Raw genomic sequence first — 20,409 nt, forward strand, 5'->3', positions numbered from 1 at the left:
ATAAAATTTGCATCAGCTGCAACAGGCGGCCTTATCGCTAATACAGCGATCTCTTCCAGGCAACCTTTGGGCAGAGGACTAAATAAGAAGTGTGGGATGGGGCGCAAAAATGTTATGTAACATACATATGTACATAGTCACAAACGTACATGTACACCAAATACATTTACTTACATATACATATCTTGTATAATATTATACATTGGCTGAAAGCCTATTTTGATGTCAACCATTTTAATCCTTGTTATGTCAACCATACTAAGTGTAGTGTTTGTATATTGGTACATATATAGCTATATACACTCGGCGCCTGCGCACATCGTAAGTAGACGAGCCAGTGCATTAGGGAGTACACAACACTAAGGCTTTAAAGATTTAACATTTTTTAAGTATTCATCCTGCTTTGGCAAGACTAACAAATGAACAAAATTGACATTTTAGCAAATAATTGGGTACAATTTTTCAAATCCTTTAAAAATCGTTACTAATAGCCATCTGCATCTTGATAGAACTGATGACATATGTTACAACTTCAGATGAGTTAATTAGTACTTACTAGCTAGTTCTCCGGGTTACCGTTGGATACCGAATATTGTTAATCCGCAATAGAATCACACAAAAACTTTGAATACCGTTACTTCATCATAAAAGCTTACTTGGTGGGAGTGATGCTTCGTTATATTCTTATTTTATTAATACCGTAACGAAAATCAAAAGAGGTTTGGTCATTTTTTAACCGTCTTCAAAAAAGGAGGAGGTTACTCAATTCGACCGTATATATATTATGTATGTTCGGGGATAACTTGCGTCTTTTATGAACCGATTTTGATAATTCTTTTTTTATTGGAACGGAGATATCCCTGGTGCAGTACCATGATAAGTAAACCAGCATCTGATGATGGAATCCAAGGAAATCGAGGAAAACTCGAAAATCCGCATAACTTTTTATTGGGTGTACCGATTTTGATAATTTTAAATTTAATCGAATGCCGATGTTTTTTTATGTGGTCACATTTAAATTTCATCGAGATCTGATTACAGCTTTTGGAGTAATCTTTGATAATGCGTATTTAGGTACTTGACTATTTTTTCGTCTACCTACGTTGTATTACTTGTCGATATAATAGAAGTCGTTTTTTTTTTCGTTTGCCTGCAAACACAATTATTTGCTTTCTAGTTTTTTGTATAGTATAGTAAAATAAGGATTTCTTGAATTCCAATAATAGTAGGTCTTTAATCTTAGCTCACCTGTTTTACTTACTCGAACCTTTTAGAAATAGAATAATTAATCCAGATACAATCATTTTTGTGCATAGACAATCAATATTGCTAGACGTAGGAATGTTAATAAATTTTGTACAGGCTTTTTAACTTAAGGCAACACGAATATATATTTTTTAATATTTAATTTTTATGATTTAGTTAATCCTAAACATCGCTATTCTAAAATAAATATAAAAGTAACGTTTGACAGTTTACGCGTGGCTAGCCCAGTGGATGCACGTGTAGCACTGCGGCGCTCGATTTAACCAATATCTACGTAACAGTCGGTATTGTTTTACGTAAACGAGTTATAGCATTAGTGTTTTATAATATAAGTTTGTTAATAAGTGTTAATAAGGGCACTCCTGGCAACAGGAGTGCCTTAGTGTAACAATGTCTCAACCCAATCAAGATTTTCAACCCACCGCTATATCTCAAGCCACCGTTATGCCTCAACCCACCGCACAATTACAACCAGCACCTAAACTCACAAGTTACGCCAACGTGACGTCGTCATTATCGTTTCCAAGAAAAGACCAGGCAATTGTATTAGACTCCATTGATGGGATAACGATAAGAGAATATCTTGTTTCGCTGTCATCCTTGATACCTGCTTCGTCAATAAGATTTATATCAAGAATATCGAATGCAAGGATTTGTATCTATTTAGACTCCAAAAAAACTGCAGATAACCTTATTGATGAGAAAAAGAAAATAATAATTAAGAATATTACATTAGAAATAAAACCACTAGTTACTCGAAATAAGCGCATAGTTTTATCCAACGTTTGTCCAGTGATCCCTAATTATGTAATAGAAGAAAAGTTTAAGGAGCTAAAAATAAAAATTGTATCCCCTATTTCATTTGTTAAAATTGGAGTTCCTGATCCTGGTTTCTCACACATATTAAGTTTTAGAAGACAACTTTATATAAGTCCCGAAGATGAAAAGCACCTCCCAGAATTCTTCCAGGTAAACTTTGATGGTACGAACTACTGGATTTATATATCATCAGATTCTCTTAAATGTTTTTCATGTAATACTAGTGGTCATATCGCAAAAAATTGTCCAAAAACTGGACCTACTTCTTCAATTACACCCCAAGACATGGAAGAAGAAAAAACAATTGATACTCAAAGCATTATTGTTAATAATAACAATTTAGAATCTACACCTATACTAAGCCCTAACGCAGTTGTTACCCAGCCACCAGCTGATCAAAAACGAACTAAACGCATACATTCACCTACCACCAGTGAGTCTTCAAAAACTGAAACTGTAAAACCTTCCCGTCTTCAGAATATGCCAACTGAAATTCTAGAGACAGATGATGATACACTCAGTACAACGTCACTTGAAGACACAGAAATAAGAAGGAAAATAAAAAAGAAACTAAAAAAGACAGACACAAGAACCGATGAAGATACTTGGAAAGAGATAAAAAATAATCTTATAGAATCAGAAAAAGAAGTATTTCCAATAGATGTGGACAGGTTTATAAGTTTATTGGATAATACCAGAGGAAAGAAAAATATTAAGGAAATAGTATATTCTTATACAGATAATATTAGAGATTTAATTAAAATGTGTAATATACTACATATAAAACTAAACACAAGCCTAAAGAATAGATGTTCACGACTGTCGAGAAAATTACATGAAATTTTGGATACAATTTCTACACTAAGTACTTAATTAATTTTTGTTAAAACACATAATATTTTATATTATATACTTGTTTCGGACTTAAGATGAATATTTTGCAATGGAATGTAAATAGTTATTACCAAAGATTAGAAAATATTAAACTACTTATGAATGAGTTAGATCCAACCTGCATTTGTATACAGGAAACTAATTTTTCTGCTAATCACAATGCTGTCATACAGGGATTTAATTGCTTTTATAAAAATCGTACACATAATAACAGAGCTAGTGGTGGCGTTGCTATTTATATTAAACCACATACTCTTCCTGAACTAATTAATATCAACACAAATTTAGAAGTAATAACTATAAAAATAAAATTTCCGTTTACATTTACACTATGTAACGTTTACCTTCCAAACAGTACCTCATTTACTAAAAATGACCTTAATGATCTTATTAAACAACTACCAGCACCGTTTCTTATTCTGGGCGACTTTAACTGTCATCATTTTTACTGGGGGTCTGAAAAATGTGATACTCGGGGCAAAATAATAGTAGATTGGCTAGAAGACCATGACAACATAGTAATCTTAAATACCGGTAAACCAACACATTTTGACAGTAACACTGGCCGCACCAGTAACATAGACTTAACTTTAGCTTCACAAAATATTGCAACATATTTTGAATGGAATGCTTTAGACGATTTATACGATAGTGACCATTTTCCTATTTTCATACAAACCTATTCACGACAAACAATTCCAAAAAAGATTCAAGTCCCCAAAAAATGGATTTTTGATAAAGCAGACTGGTCTTTATTTCAGGACGAAGTTAATAAAAATATTCCCAACTTATTTGACTTAGATAATTTAAACTGTAATATGACTTCTATAGATGAAATAGTTCTTAGATTAAATAAATTAATAATTGATGCAGCTAATAAATCGATACCAAAAACTTCAGGAAGCTTCAACACTAATAACGTGCCCTGGTGGAATGATGACTGTAAAATAGCTGTAAAAGAATTTAAAAAAGCCTTCAGAAATTTTAAGAAACATGCGAAAGCCGACCCTGATTCCAAGTATAAAATAGAGTACAAAAAGAAAAGAGCATTTTGTAGAAGAGTTTTAAAGGAAAGCAAAAATAGATATTGGCATAAATGGACGTCCTCAATCAATAATAATGTACCTATTAGTGAAGTATGGAAAAAAATTAAGAAAATTAACAAAACAAATTGTGGCTTTTCTACAATTGTACTTAAGAACAGCGATGATTCGCTTACAGCCAATCCAAAAGAAACCTCTAACCTACTTGCCAATAACTTTGCAGCAAACTCAAGTAGTCAAAATTATGATCACCAATTTAAAATATATAAATTGACTGAAGAAAATAAAGCAAACTATGAATTAAGTACTAATACCGATCCAATTAACAAAGAAATTTCTATGCACGAATTATTGTCAGTACTATCGCAAAGCAGCAATTCTAGTCCTGGTCCGGATAATATTCCAAACAAACTCATAAAAAATCTTCCTATCAGCGGACTTAAATATTTATTAAAATTGTATAATTACATGTGGCAAAAACAGTTATTTCCAAACATTTGGCGAGAAGCCCTAGTAATTCCAATACTTAAGCCTGGAAAAATAGCTAATATATCAGCAAGTTACAGACCCATAGCATTAACTTGTAATCTGTGTAAATTATTTGAAAAAATTATAAGCAAGAGGATTAAGTGGTATTTAGAAATAAATAAACATTTATCAAATTACCAGTACGGGTTTCGACAATTCAGGTCGACTTCTGATCACTTGATGAATATAGAAAGCGAAATTTTAGATTCTTTAGCAGACAACAATTATTTGGTTTTGGTAGCACTTGACATTGAGAAAGCATACGAAATGGTCTGGAAACATAGAGTAATTGACATTTTACAAGGCTTAAATATTAAAGGAAACATACTTGCATTTATTAAAAACTTTTTGACTCATAGAACTATTAAAGTGAGAATTAATAATACACTATCAGATCAAGTTATCATTGAAAATGGTTTGCCGCAAGGATCAGTTTTAAGTGTTATTCTATTTCTACTGGCATGTAATTTCGTATATAGACAAACCTGTGAAAAGTTTCTTATTTGCGGATGACTTGACTATTACTTGCGGTGGCAAAACCTTGGATCCTACATTAACACTTATTCAAAATACACTTAATAATCTCCAAGAATGGTCTAAAAAGTCCGGATTTAAGTTTTCAAAAAGTAAAACAGAATACATAATATTTAACAAAAAAAAGAAAAAAAATAAACATTTACAATTGTCTCTGAATGAACACAAAATCAAAGAAGTAAAGAATATTAAAATATTAGGACTAACATTTGACACTAGAATGACTTGGAACATACATATAAGTAAATTAAAAACTGAATGTAATAAAAGATTAAATGTAATAAAAGTGTTGTCATCACTATCCTGGGGTGCTGATAAAAATTGTTTGATTAATACATACAAAGCTCTTATTAGACAAAAATTAGATTATGGTTCTATATTCTATGATTCTGCTAAACAACGTAGCTTAAAATGTTTAGAAAGTATTCATAACAATGCTTTAAGACTAAGTATTGGTGCATTTAAGACAAGCCCAATCATGAGTATTTTGGTAGAAGCGGGGGAAATGCCACTTTATTTGAGAAGAAAACAACTCATATTAATATATACCGTAAACATAATTTCCCAACAATCCAGTCCAATATATGATTATTTTACTAAATCCTCATCTAAAGCTGTGTACGAGATTCGCCCAAACCTTACACAACCATTACACATCCGAGCTGAAAAATACTTGAAAGAATTGAATCTGTGCCTTCCATCAGTTTTCCAAAAAAAAATACCGTCCTATGGCCCGTGGGACATTTGTGAATTTCCTATCAATCTAGAACTGACACATTTCTTTAAAGATAACACCCCACCATCTGTGTATAAAAATTTATTTAATGAAATTATCTATAAAAATAAGGAAAGCAAGCAGTTTTATACAGATGGTTCGGTGATAAATAACAAATCAGGATGTGCCGTAGTCTCTCACAATAATACCTTGCTTTACAAACTTTTAGATTTCCACAAGATTTTCAGTTGTGAAGCTATTGCTATTCTCAAAGCTTTAGAAAGAATACAATATAATAGTAATTTAGATAGATTCATAGTTTTTTCTGATTCAAAATCATGTTTACAAGCATTACAAAACAATAACAATAAAGAACCACTTATATTAGAAATTAAAGAAGTAATGGCAAATTTAATTAACAATAAATATATATTTGAAATAATCTGGATCCCTAGTCATATAGGTATTATTGGTAACGAGAAAGCCGATTTAGAAGCTAAAAAAGCAGCAAACTTGAACTCAATAGATTTTTCAATTAAGGCAAACGCGACTGATTTCAAGAGTCATATTAAATATAAAATAAAAACTTTATGGGATACACTTTGGAAGAATAACAATACAAGTAAATTATATGAGATCAGAAATTCTATTTTTGATAAGTTTTCTTCATCATTTAATAATAGGAAAGATCAAACCAGTATTACTAGGCTCCGTATTGGTCACACAAACATGACCCATGTATACATTATGAAAAAGATTAGTAAACCAAAATGTAAATGCGGGATGGATCTAACAGTAAAACATATTCTAGTAGATTGTCAGGCCTATAATAGAGATAAATCAACATGTAACCTACCTAATAACTTAAAAGATTGTTTAACTGAAAATGGCCTTATACAGACAGTTAACTTTTTAAAAAAGATAAATATGTACAAGACTATATAAATGTTACTATTGTAGTCGCTAATGACCTTAGCTGTTAAAAAGCGACTTAAAATAAATAAATTAAAAAAAAAAAAAAAAAGTAACGTTTTTCACCTTCACTAAGCGAGATGAGAAGCTTTTTCTTTGAATAAATAAAATAATTTGAAATTCACACGATATGAATTAGGTAATACAAATTAAATCTTATTACCGAACATTAAGATTAAAATTGTTCTGAAAACAAAATTTGCAATAAAAAGATAAATACGTAGAGCAACAAAACTATTTTTAATTTAATAGAATGTCAAGTCGTTGACCCTCGTATAGGTGTGGACCAATCGGCGAATGTTGAGTTTTTTTGGCAATTCTAGTAACTGTTATGTTACGCGGCATGTATTTACTCAGAATTATAGCACACCTAAAATAGCTTCTAAAGTAGCCGATAAATAGATATGAGAGATACATTTCAGTTCTCACCTCTAATTATCCGTTGCACAACTCATGTTTCTGTCATTACCTGTCTACTTTCAACTACATATGATAGATAGGTATATACATTGTATGGTACGTTAATACCATTGATTAAGCTATGGTTAATCGATAGTTTTAACGACCTGGAGTAAATTCAAAGACACATGTTTCAATTATTCTTAGCAACATTTCTGTATTTAATACCAGTAATATACATTAAAATATTTTCATCTCGATTTTGATTTAAATATATGTAGAATAATTTCAAAGTCTTCTGTTAAAATCTAATCTCTAAACAATTTCATTTCTAATTTTATAACACAGTTACAAAATAAAATGCCCGTAGATGATAAAATGATAATAAAAATTCTTTAAAGCAAGTGCCAATGGCCCTAACTATGAACTCAAAACGTAATGAAACTTTCGAGTGGTCTAACGGACTCCGAGTACCGGTTACATGACCAGTCAAAAAGCGTGACGCTGTAGCGCTGTGAAGAAATTGTAACTGCTTGAAGCGAGTACAGCCTTCTCCCACGTTCATTAGGTACTCAGACTTCATTCTCATACAAGTGTCTTATATTTCCACAAATACAAACGAATCGCCGAAATATGTGTACGAGCATTACTTATGAACGACTGAATTGGATAATTGTTTTTTTTTGTTCGCTATTGTCACGACAAGGTTTGTACAAAATAAATTTATAAAAGTATCGGAAAGGGAAATCAAAATATATGGCAGCACGAAGTTCGCTGGGTCAGCTAGTTGTTTCGTATTAAAATTAATCACACATGTATTACTTTGAGGTAAAGTTTAGCGGATAAATACTATACCGAAATGTTTATTTGCTCGATTAACTCTTATTCCATAAATAATTGTTTAATACAACATTAAATAATATTCTACGCGCTAATAATTCAAACAGGATATTGACATAAGTCAATGGCATTCGCTTATCATTGAATTTTAACCTTTATATTGAAATGTTCTAAAACAAAAGTACCTTTATTTTCAGATTAACATATGGTAAAAACTGTGGTAAGGCTTTAGATTAAGAACAGTCGAATTATCTAAGCTCAAAATTTGACCGCTTATCGGCATAATTTCGTTACAAAAAAAAATAAAAATAAAAATAAAAATAACCCTAAACCTATCTAACTTAAAAATGCGGTTCTTAATCTAAAGTTTAGCCAAAACTGTTAGATAGTAATACTTTATCAACGAAAATAAAATTCTAAACGGAAATAATTATTGTAACCATTAAATAAATTTAATTATTCTTATTATCCAGATTAAATTTTTCTTGAGAAATCAAGTTTTAAATCAAGTATACCGCGACTAGGTTTCATGGTTGTTTTAACAGATATTGGATTGTTTGCGAAAAGTCACTAATTCCGGTCGTTTACAATCGCCCCAGATCTTTAGTCGACCGATCAACACAATTTGACGTACTTGGCTGAATTATGTCATACCATTCAATGTTCTGCAACCGGTTAACACTGTTAACAGCCTTCGATATTCCGATACTTTGACATTAAAACAAGTGAAAGATGAACAAATCTATATATAAAGGTGTTACCCCTTTTATACCCCTTATGTATTTTTTATGTCCGTAACGGAAAAATTTAAAAACTACTGAAACGATTATAATGTTCTTTTCATCAGGAGTTGGAGCAATATAGGCTATATTATATAGGCTATACTGAGAGATGCAGGCTATATTTAATGGGAGAAAAGGGAACCGATAAAATCTTGATATCCACGGAGAGCTATAGTTTTACAAATGAAGCTAGTTTTTAGTGCACAGCAAGAAATATCCTGCTTAAATCTGGAGCAGTCCGACTGGGGAAATACCCTTGACCTCACAGAAGATCACGACTAAATAATACTTGTTTCAAACAGTGTTTTGTCCCTGTAGTGTAAGGTGACAAGAGTTCCTGGGAGGGATTGGGGGTAAGGTCGGCAACGCGCTTGCAATGCTTCCAGTTGCAGGCGTCTATAGGCTACAGTAATACCTTACCATCAAGTGATCCGTACGCTTGTTTATCGACCTAGTTGTATAAATAAAGTGTAGTATCGGTTTTATAATCACAATATGTTCACATTTATCACATGCATAGCGGATGTGACTCGCTCGCTTGTTAGACTTAACGCATTCTTGTTATCTGTGACACGAGTAGAAATTAAGATTGTCATTTAATCTTCAACACTTTATATTGAAATTGTATGTATTATTTGCAGTTAAGCATCAAGTAACATAACACAATAAATAACGAGATATGTATACACATTTCTTCAAATACTAAAGAGATACGAGTATTAAACATTGCTATTAAACTAAAAGTTTTGAAAAGGACGAATGGTTCTTTTTTTTTTCATTAACTAGCGACCCGCCTCGACTGCGCACGGGTGCAAAAGTTATCTATGTTCATCTACTTATATTATGCATGTATTATACATTTAAACCATTCTGAGGAATCACTCTATTTACTAAAGAAAACCGGACCAAAATCCGTTGCGTAGTTTTTTAAAGATCGATTGCGAAGTTTTAAGTTATACAGACAACGGAAGCGACTTTGTTTTACACTATGTAGTGATTTAATGCATGATGACATTAAGTATTATGTTGGACAGTTGGATAATTTGTTCACAATTTAGATGATAATGACTCAATGCCCAAAGTCGATTTTGAAGCATTTTAGAGAAGCAATATAAAAAATTGTAGTTTTTCATATTTAAACTTTTTATTCAATATATTGGATAAAAACTAAATTGCTAAATGTCTGTTATGTTAATAGCATGAAAAAATTACCAATATATGATCGACACACGATATAAGAACTGTATCCGATGGATATTAATAATTAATGAATGCTGTTTTCTAATGAAATATATGTTCTTTTCCTCTCACAACTCTTATTTAAATTATGATTAAAAAAATAAATAAACATGTGTGTCGTTTTACGGTGTTTATTGTTTACATTCACGCCACAATATCGTTATCTTGTTTAAAGCCAACAACGACATTTATTCTTAAACGCGTCACACTCAAGTTATGCCACAAAATAAAATAAAAAAACATTTTGTTCAACTTTTAAAGCTAGGTTATATATTAATAAAGTGTTAAAGAAGATTAGAAGGAAACAAATACGTCATGTCCTATTTACCTTGTTACTAATTCATACATATAGGGCATGGATATAGCAATGTACTCTCTTTTTAAATGATAATCTTGGTTTAATATTATTAAACAGATTAATATGTGATATACCTACATGTACATGTATCGTCTGGTTATCGCCAAATGATTCACCTATAAAGAGTAGATATGAATTTCATTATTAGTTTTTTTTTTTTAATAAACAATAAATAAATAAAACACTTTTAATTAAATATGAGGAATTATTTATTTGTATTTGAATACACTTCATCTCTTAACACATTCGAAGTTAATCGTTCGTAAGGAGATTGATTTTTTTTTAAATATAGAAACCGATCTTTAATCAAAATCAAAAATTACTTCACGCAATTAGGTCAAAAGTATTTTAAATCGTCATTTTACAAGTTAAAATAATATTATGTTTTGATAAGTTAATAATAACACAACTACAGTAAAGCTTCCGCCGATTCGAAATGTAGATTATATTAGAATCAACAAGAATCTCTTTACTCTTTAAAAAAGTATAATGTAGAATAAATAAATACACCTGTTTTATCGAACAAACGCGCAGTCAGCTGGCAGCCTTTGATTTCGTGATCGGGACAATGTCGGGACGCATTAAGTACACAACGCCGCGTGCCCCATTTACCTTGTTTTTCAATGCACTGTGCAGTGTGTAGGATGAAGATCGCGTGGGAGAGACAACTGGCGCGGGATGAAATTACTTAAGCTCAATTGACGGAAGTTAAATTACTATTTAAACTAATTTTATACTATTATTAGTAAATACTCATTACTAAGTAATTAAGTTAGTATTAAATTAGTTTTTACAGATTTCATGCAGTTTATTTAGGATTTTTGTAGCGTGGGTCATGTTTAGTGTTTTAACATATCAAATTAAAAAAAGCAATATCTTGTTAAGTACAGAGTTAATAACAGTTATTACTGCGTATATAATAATTTATTTTTAAATCTTAAATTGCTATATTTTTTAGTGTCATTGTAAGAAAGTGTATATATAATATAATTATATTATAATTAATGCCATTTTAAAGCAGGGTTTTCCGTAATAAGGAATCATATCAATCAAATACGATGTTATCAGAAGACTATCAGTTTTATAAGTTATACTATAATTATAGAATTTAAAATAATGCTGTAGACTTATAAATAAACAAATATTTTCATTTTAAATCAATTTTACTAACAATCCTAAATTACTAAAAGTAGATAGATGAATAGAAGTTTGTAAATCTTCCTTTCAAAAAGAATTTAATCGATAGCCATAAGCTTGACTATTTCAGAATAACAATAATGGTACTTACAAGAAATGTCCACATGATCGGGAATTACGCGGGTAAATACCAAGAAACAAAACAAGGAAAAAGATAAGTTTATCTTCATGTTATTATTTTGTTATTAAAAATGTACCTAGATGACTATTATTAAGAGACTGCAATCAATCAATTTATTTTTGAGGGTCGTTCCGAATCGTCTGGCCACAGAACTCAACGAAATCCAGCCACTGGAGCAGGTAGGGTTTCGAAATGGCTACAGCACCGTACCACATCCATAGTGTTCGGCAGATTATACAAAAGACGAAGAGTATAATCAGCCGCTATGTATGGCATTAGTGGACTGTGAAACCCTTAGACTCTGTCGAGACCTGGGCTATCCTAGATTCTGCGTGTATACGTAAACATCGGCATAACTGCATACCAATTAATTTATTACAAAAACTATATTTACAACAAAATTACCACAAAAAAATGCTGTCAGAAAACTATACGATAAAACATACAACATTTTTGTACAAATATTTTTTTTTTAACTAGTACAATATAAAGCCTCTTTATATAAAACCGTTTGAGAAGAGTATTAGATAATAATTATTAGTTTTATAATTATAACAAAACACTCTTTTGTAGAACTTCACATAATGTAGAAATTGTGATGTTACCATGTATTGATTCACTATGTATTAGATATGTTTCTGATAACTTGTTTTTTAAACAAGATTTAAAATAAAATGTTATAAAACGATTCAAATTTGACATTTACATACATGTTAAGAGCATGTTCCGTTATTTTTGTTTTTTTTTTTTTGGGAGTTTTATTATGTTGTAGATGTAGGTATTTAAAACAAAAAAAACCTTGTTTTGTTATATATATAAATATGATGAATCGCTGATATTAACGTACGAGCATAACTTCCAAACGTCAGCACCAAAGATTTTTTCGTGTCTGTCATTGTCTTATAATGTTTGAATACCTAAAAGAGAATTTAAGAAAAATCGATACATTCAAGAACAAAATATCGCGGTATGAAGTTCGCCTGGTCAAGTATGAGACCAGTTGCAAATCAGTATTCACAGACATTAGTTAAATCGAGAACAACAGTCTATTGAAGAATATTATTCAATGAACATATTTAATTTCCTACTATTTTACTTCGAGCTACGGCATCCTGTTTCAGAATAAATCATTTCTTAGGAAGTTGCTAAAGTGATATTTAGACGGTATATTTCCTTATCACGTATATTTCATGATTAATATGATCTTGTATTAATATAGGTAAGATTTTATTAACAATATAAAACTCGCTTCAACCCGCCGCTTTAAACAGCAAACAAAATCAGGAAGTTTGTTCGTTGCAATAATTTTATATATGTATATTTTGATGTTCCTCTTTTGTTGGTCGTAGCGTGTGTTATGTATTCTATAATCTTCCTCAGCAAATCAGCTATCAAACAACTAGAACCTTCTATTTCAAACCAGTTTTTCCTGAGATTACAGTGTTTATCTCGATAGCTTTATTAAATTAGTACACAAACTAGAAATATAAAAGAAATTTTAACTAATCTCGTAAATATTACAACATTTCACAACACTTTTAAGTATTAAACATTAAAATTTTAATAGTTTATCTTTGATGTTACAAAATTACCAAAAGTAAATCAATCTGAATCTAAAAATTGTGCCAATAACGAGTTTAGTCATAAGTTTCCAGTGTAGAAATCGGCAGATAAACGCAAACACCGTTCTGCTCCACCGGCAGCTCGTTACACGATTGCTTACTTGCTACTGCATTATATTCATAACATAACAGAATCAGCTTTTACCTACATATCGAATTGTATAAGTATCAAATAAAAACAGCAAGTCAACGGTTATAAGGACCTATCGTGACCATATCCGAAATGTCTGAAACTTTAGGAGCCGCGATAAAATCCGAAAAGTTTTTAAGCCAAATTTTTCCAGACGATTATAACACGGACATGATTCCTAATATAATGCCAATTCGTAAATATTAATAAAACCTATAGATCTGCAAATTAGCAACGTTCAAACAGACAAGCGTATTTTGATTTCTTTTTAGATGTAGGTATATCCGATTTATACATTTTTATCAAACGCACACAAAATAAACATTTTGTTCTAAAAGTTTTACATTATAATGTCATAAAGATCCGTATCTGATAAATTTTACTTTATTACTAAACTAACTACTATTAAAGTTATGAATATAATCTTAACTCATGTCATAGACAAATTTCAAAAGCTATTATTTAACAATAAAATTTTGCTACTCATAATGTTATCTATGTACTTAAAACTCGAATATAACACGAGATGTAACTTAAACACCTCCATTGTGGCATTCGTCAAGATAAATCCGCCACACCGGATACAAGCAATGAGCGGCCGACAATACGAACAGTAATGCACGAGTGTTTACGGGTCGTCTGCAGAACACGGCGCAGCGGCGCGGCGTTATGATAGCTTTGTCATTCAATTATGATATTATTTCTCATTTGACATTGGCGGGATAATTTGTGTCAAATTGACAACTGAAAGTGATGTAACTATGGAGATTAGAGGTAAAGAGGTTTTATTTGCATGTTAGTGTCCCTCGAACTCGAAACGCATTTATAATTTTTTTATTATTGTTTGCATTTTTAATCTATACTAGTTAATGTATAAAAACTTGTCGCTATATAAATTTATCCTATTATATATCTATCATTAAAGGGGTAATCTGAATGTCTATGAACATTATTAAAAATAGTGTTCTTAATTTGAATTTTTTCTTTTCTTTAATGTATGAAATGTATTTTAAAAATTAAAAAAAAAGAATTGAGAATTACTTAGTGTGATTTACATTACCTACTTTTACTTTGTAGGTCTTAAAATAAAATAATAACCTCAACTTTAAAACAAAATATCTTCTATTATTTTGTATCTTATTACAAAATTGTATTATATCAATGTTAATAATTAAATTATCGTAAATTAAAACGAATGTATGTCAATTATGTGAAACATGCAAATGATAACAAAGCAATAATCGTGAGGAATTTCCATCGCACTTCTCAAGTATATTCAAAACAACTATCGTATCTTTGCATGACTCACGTTATCGTAAAGGTCATAAATCACTGAATCCTTCTCTGTTACGCGAATCTAAATAGGTTTCTTTTTTTTAAATCCTCAATATGAAGTAAGACGTCCCCGCAGTTTCATTCACGTTGGTTTTTTAACCGACTTCCAAAAAAGGAGGAGGTTCTCAATTCGACTGTATTTTTTTTTTTTTTTTTTTTTTTTTTATGTATGTTACATCAGAACTTTTGACTGGGTGGAGCGATTTCGACAAATTTTCTTTTAATCGAAAGGTGGTGTGTGCCAATTGGTCCCATTTAAATTTATTTGAGATCTAACAACTACTTTTCGAGCTATATCTAATAATGCGTTTTTACTTGACGCTTTTTTCGTCGACCTGCGTTGTATTATACCGCATAACTTTCTACTGGATGTACCGATTTGAATAATTCTTTTTTCGTTGGGAAGGGGATATACCTAGTTTAGTACCATGATATGGAAACCAGGATCTGATGATGGGATCCCAGAGAAATCGAGGGAAACTCTTGAAAATCCGCAATAACTTTTTACTGGGTGTACCGATTTTGATAAATCTTTTTTTTGTTGGAAAGGGGATATCCCTAGTTTGGTACCATGATAAGGAAACCAGAATCTGATGATGGGATCTCAGAGACATCGAGGGAAACTCTTGAAAATCCGTAATAACTTTTTACTGGGTGTACCGATTTTAATAATTTTTAATTTAATCGAAAGCTGATGTTTGTTATGTGGTCACATATAAATTTAATTGAGATCTGATAACTACTTTTTGAGTAATCTTTGATAACGCGCAGTTACTTGAGTATTTTTTCGTCGATCTACGTTGTATTACTCGTCAATGTAATCGAAGTCGGTTTTTTTTCGTTTGCGAGCAAACACAATTATTGTCCATTGGAGTCTTTGGTTTAGTACCTCTCTACTTCCATGATGCGTAGGTTGATGTTTTATAGCCTATTCCGTCATTAGTACCTATACAAGTTAAAAAAAACACCTTTTAACAACATACCAGTATATCCCGATTAACGAATAAACACACTATAGCTTTATCTATACTAATATTATAAAGCTAAAAATTTGTTTGTTTGTTTGTTCAAACGCGCTAATCTCAGGAGCTATTGGTGCGAGTTAAAAAAATATTTTCGTATTGGATAGCCCATTTATCTAGAAAGGCTATTATTACCTCTGTAACCGCGGAGCACAGCTAGTTAGTATCGGTATAAAATCTTATCAAAAGTTGACTTCTATCATAAAAATTTACCAACTTTAGAATAAAATAATCATAATAACTCATTTTAGATACGCTAAAAGAGATCTACGTTTTTAATTAGACACCTGAAGTGAAAATTAGTTAGTAAAATAATGTTTCATTTCGTTTCGTTTACATACAAACACGCGTCTTATAAATATTTGTAACTAACAGATTATTCACAGATTAGTCTTGAAATATGCCTTACTCTGCTTGACATTCCAATCTTTTGCCGGCTTTTAGTCACGGTGATAGCGCCCTCAAAAGGCTTCGACGATGACGTCACGGCGCCGCGAGTTGTATTTTAATTAGAAACATTCTTGAAATTAACTCTGAAATAATTATTCAGGTTTAATCAAAAATTACATAAATCTGCTTTCAATTTCCCGCTACTCGGATGTCTGAATAAATTAAGGTATTTTTACGTAATGTAAAGCAATGACTAGATTAAGGTATTCATAAATTTAAACGTTAAGTACCAAGTTTCAATATTTTATATGAATATTTATATCAAAGTAGTCTTATTTTTAGGTACGCTGAACAAAAATGTCCAGAGTCCAAAATCAAGGTTCTAGTTTAGGGAAAATCATCACCTGTCAACAAAACTGAAAACATAATTATGTTCTGTTTGGAAAAAAATAAATGATAACAATGCCAGTAAAATAGTGCTTATTACTCGAAAGTGTCTATGGCACCACTTTCTTACTTGGGGCATATATCTTCACATGTGTGAAATACTAAAATTATAATGTCAAAATAATCTTATAAATTTACGTAGGCCATTGTACATAGAAACAGCGGCGCAATAAAAAAACATTTTGTAATCGAAAACATCTACAGCAGCTGTCACAAAGAATATAAACCAAAGATACCGTTTTAAACGACAAGAGTTACATGAATTTTTATCTGGCTTCCGAAGCCTAATGCATCGTTAGTATACAATCATGTTTGTGCTCGAGCTAAGACAATTACATGCGGTGGATTTTAGACATGCAGTGTACACTTCTTCATAGATGAATTTGCAACTACTTCAATTCAATTCGTGGGTAATGGCTTTCATTTGTGAGAGGCGCTCTCCAGTTCACTAATGTCACGTAGAATAGAGAAGACACGAAGGAAAATGATCGGTAAGATTGAGATTGTAAACTCAATCGAATATCGTAGAAATGTGAAATTACTTTCTTTAAAATAAAGATGTGACAGAATATCAGTATTTTAATTAGTATCAAGTTAGCTTTATTATTTAAGCACGTTATTAACAGACTTCCAAAAAAGGAGGAGGTTCTCAATTTGACTGTATTTTTTTAATGTATGTTACTTCAGAACTTTTGACTAGGTAGACCGATTGACCGTGTGGACCGATTTCGACAAAAAAAAATTTAATAAAAGGTGGAGCGTGTCATTAGGTCCCATTAAAATTTATTTGAGACCTAACAACTACTTTTCTAGTTATATCTATACTGCGTTTTTACTTGACTATTTTTTCGACGACCTACGTTGTATTTATACCGCATAACTTTTTATAGGATTTTGATGATTTTTAATTTAATCGAAAGCTGATATTTATCATGTGGTCACATTTAAATTTATCGAGATCTGATTACGACTTTTTGAGTAATCTTTGACAATGCGTATTTACTTGACTATTTTTTCGTCTACCTACGGTGTATTTACTTGTCGATGTAATTGAAGTCGGTTTTTTTTTCGTTTGCGAGCAAATACAATTATTTAAAAACGTAAACGCGTTAGATAATCACAATTTTTTAGTAAAAAATATGACCTAACTAATAAAATTTTAATTTATGTAACAGCAATTTTAATAAACTCGTATTTTAATATATTATTATAAAAATGATTGTCAATAAGTGGCCTAAAATACAATTTATAAAATTTATCAAAACAACTGACCTTCCTGATAACGTATTTTGATTATTTATATTAAAATTAATCAAACAATACAGTTTATAATTACATATCCATCGTCTTTCTAGATAAATGTTCTGATAAAACAATTAGATAAATTCATGTTTAGTGTTTAAAATAAGCTAAAATTGATTCCTCCGAAGAATATTATGTCAGCTGTTTTTTAGCTATTTTAAGTGAAGATTGCTCACAAATCTCAACGTTACGTTTCTACAATTCTGCTCTAGTAATGTTGTAATTATCGACATATTTTACCTATGCGATAAATTGCGTTGGCGTATTATTTGGTGGGGTTGTTGACATTAAAAAAAAAATTAAAAAATTAAAGTTGTTATAAATAGTTCAACTTCCACGCGGACTTGATTTGTACCAAAACTATCTGTAAATATGTTATATTGTACTTTAATAAAGATAAAAAAAGTTATCATTTTATCATCTCCTGTCAATTTGTGAAATGTAAGAATCCAATTTTAAATTACATTTTAAAATTATTTACTATTTATTGTATAGTTATAGTACAGAAATATCTATAGAGGAAATGATACGTTTTATAACTTGTCGATTAGATTCCGAATATAAAAATGTGTCGTCAACTAAGTGAATTCCGGTCGTATATATTATAGTTCGTTATAACAACATTTCCTCAAAGATTATATGAAGCCGTGTAGCCATGCTGGGTCCGAGTACTTGCAGTTGCCATAAACCGAGAAATAACACTAAGGTCGCTTTTATTACCGTTAAGAAGTCTAAAAATAAATGCTCAATACAATGAAGAAGTGTGTTACTTAACAAACTCTTTTATTTATAGTTAAAATTAATGAATTTTCTCATAAGTTTAATAATAGAAATATTAAGGTTATTTTAATAAAGGAATTATTATATATTTATTTTTATTACTAGTTGGCCGGACAGACTTCGTTCTATCAAAAGTTAATAGGTAGTAAAGATTATTATTTTTAAAAATTTTTAAAATTATTTTTTTGTATTAAAACCTTCCGTGGGCTTTAAGGAACATACAAAAAAAATTTAGCCGAATTGGTCGAGCCATTCTCGAGTTATGCGCTTAGCAACATTAATTTTTATTTATATAGAAGAAGATAGACACAGAAGATAGAATTATAGATTTTAAATTGAAACTTTTTTTTTAATAAATAAAATAATCCAAATAATAGAAAAATTACGGCGTACATAGCTTCCGTTCAAATCACCTTGGGCTGATAGTTTCGCTTTAGAGTAGATTTATACACATTTTTTATGCAATCATATCGAATCACACGCCGATTGATAAGCGGCACGAGCTGTACACTATGCAACTCATTTCGATTTGTCGTTATCGATTATGTAAGCATTGTTGAACGAGACTAGTAAATTAGTATTAACTTGCGTCGAACACTGTTACTAATAGAACACAACACAACATTACAACTTTACCACATTGAGAAAAAAAAATCTTTAATAGATTTTTAATCTCGTTTGTCTATGTTCAAAACGAAATGAGCCAAGTATAAATGTGAATTTTATTTTCTATTTTCATTTCAATAAATAAATTTTCAATATTCATACACATTACTAAAACCTGAAACCACGCTGATAAGAGTTTTATTGGTTTTGGTGATCATTTACGCAGTTTTCTTAATTTATGAAATATTTTTTGTTTAAAAATAAAACAATTCGTAGAATATTTAATGTTGTAATATATTTATTCCTTCAATGTATAATATAATCTGTATTCATCTTTCTTGTAATATGTACTGTGTGGTATTGTATCTCTTCCTTATTCTACTCTTTGACTATTAGCGAAAGCTAATACAACTTTTAGTTAGATAACTTTATTTCTGTAAATTGGACAGAATTTTACTTAGTATTGTGATAATAACTCAATATAATACATTATATATGTATAAATCATATTTAACAAAAAACAAAACCGGTAAATACAGCTATTTATAGTATAATTTTCCTCATGCGAAGGACTTAAAACGATACCATATTTAAAGATCTTAATACAAAGCATTTAACATAATATATACTTACATAAAGTTTCGATATTTATATTATATAAAATTAAAATAATAACATAAAATATTATATAAAAGTAATTAAATTTGCTAATAAATAACAATCACGTGTAGTACACGCGCGTTGATCTCCAGCGTTATGTAAAATCTACTGAATCTATTTAAGGACAACGTTTCTACACAAGAAACTTTATTTAAAGCAAACGGGTCGGTTTTCACCTGGAGGGGAAAGCATCTTACATAAAACTCCGTACATATTACATACAAAAATGCAGTTCGTTGAATGTTATCAAGCGATAAATTTTATTCGCCCACGGTCCAATAATCCACTTATTCCAGTGATAACACAATACACCGCTAACACTTTCATATAACTGTGTCTAATGGGTAAAATTAATAACTTGCAAAATATCAAAATATAAAAATCAATAATATTTAATCTTTTAAATGC

At 30.4% G+C, this 20,409-nt stretch overlaps 1 protein-coding gene across 1 annotated transcript in view; it reads right to left on the reverse strand.

The window, feature by feature from the left end:
• The window catches only part of LOC123670265 (cyclic AMP response element-binding protein A), a 131,531-nt gene that overhangs the window by 104,301 nt on the left and 6,821 nt on the right, over positions 1 to 20,409 (reverse strand). The window lies entirely within an intron of this gene.

The sequence above is a fragment of the Melitaea cinxia genome, chromosome 4 (genome assembly GCF_905220565.1).
Source record: "Melitaea cinxia chromosome 4, ilMelCinx1.1, whole genome shotgun sequence".
In the NCBI taxonomy this organism is placed as follows: Eukaryota; Metazoa; Arthropoda; class Insecta; order Lepidoptera; family Nymphalidae; genus Melitaea; species Melitaea cinxia.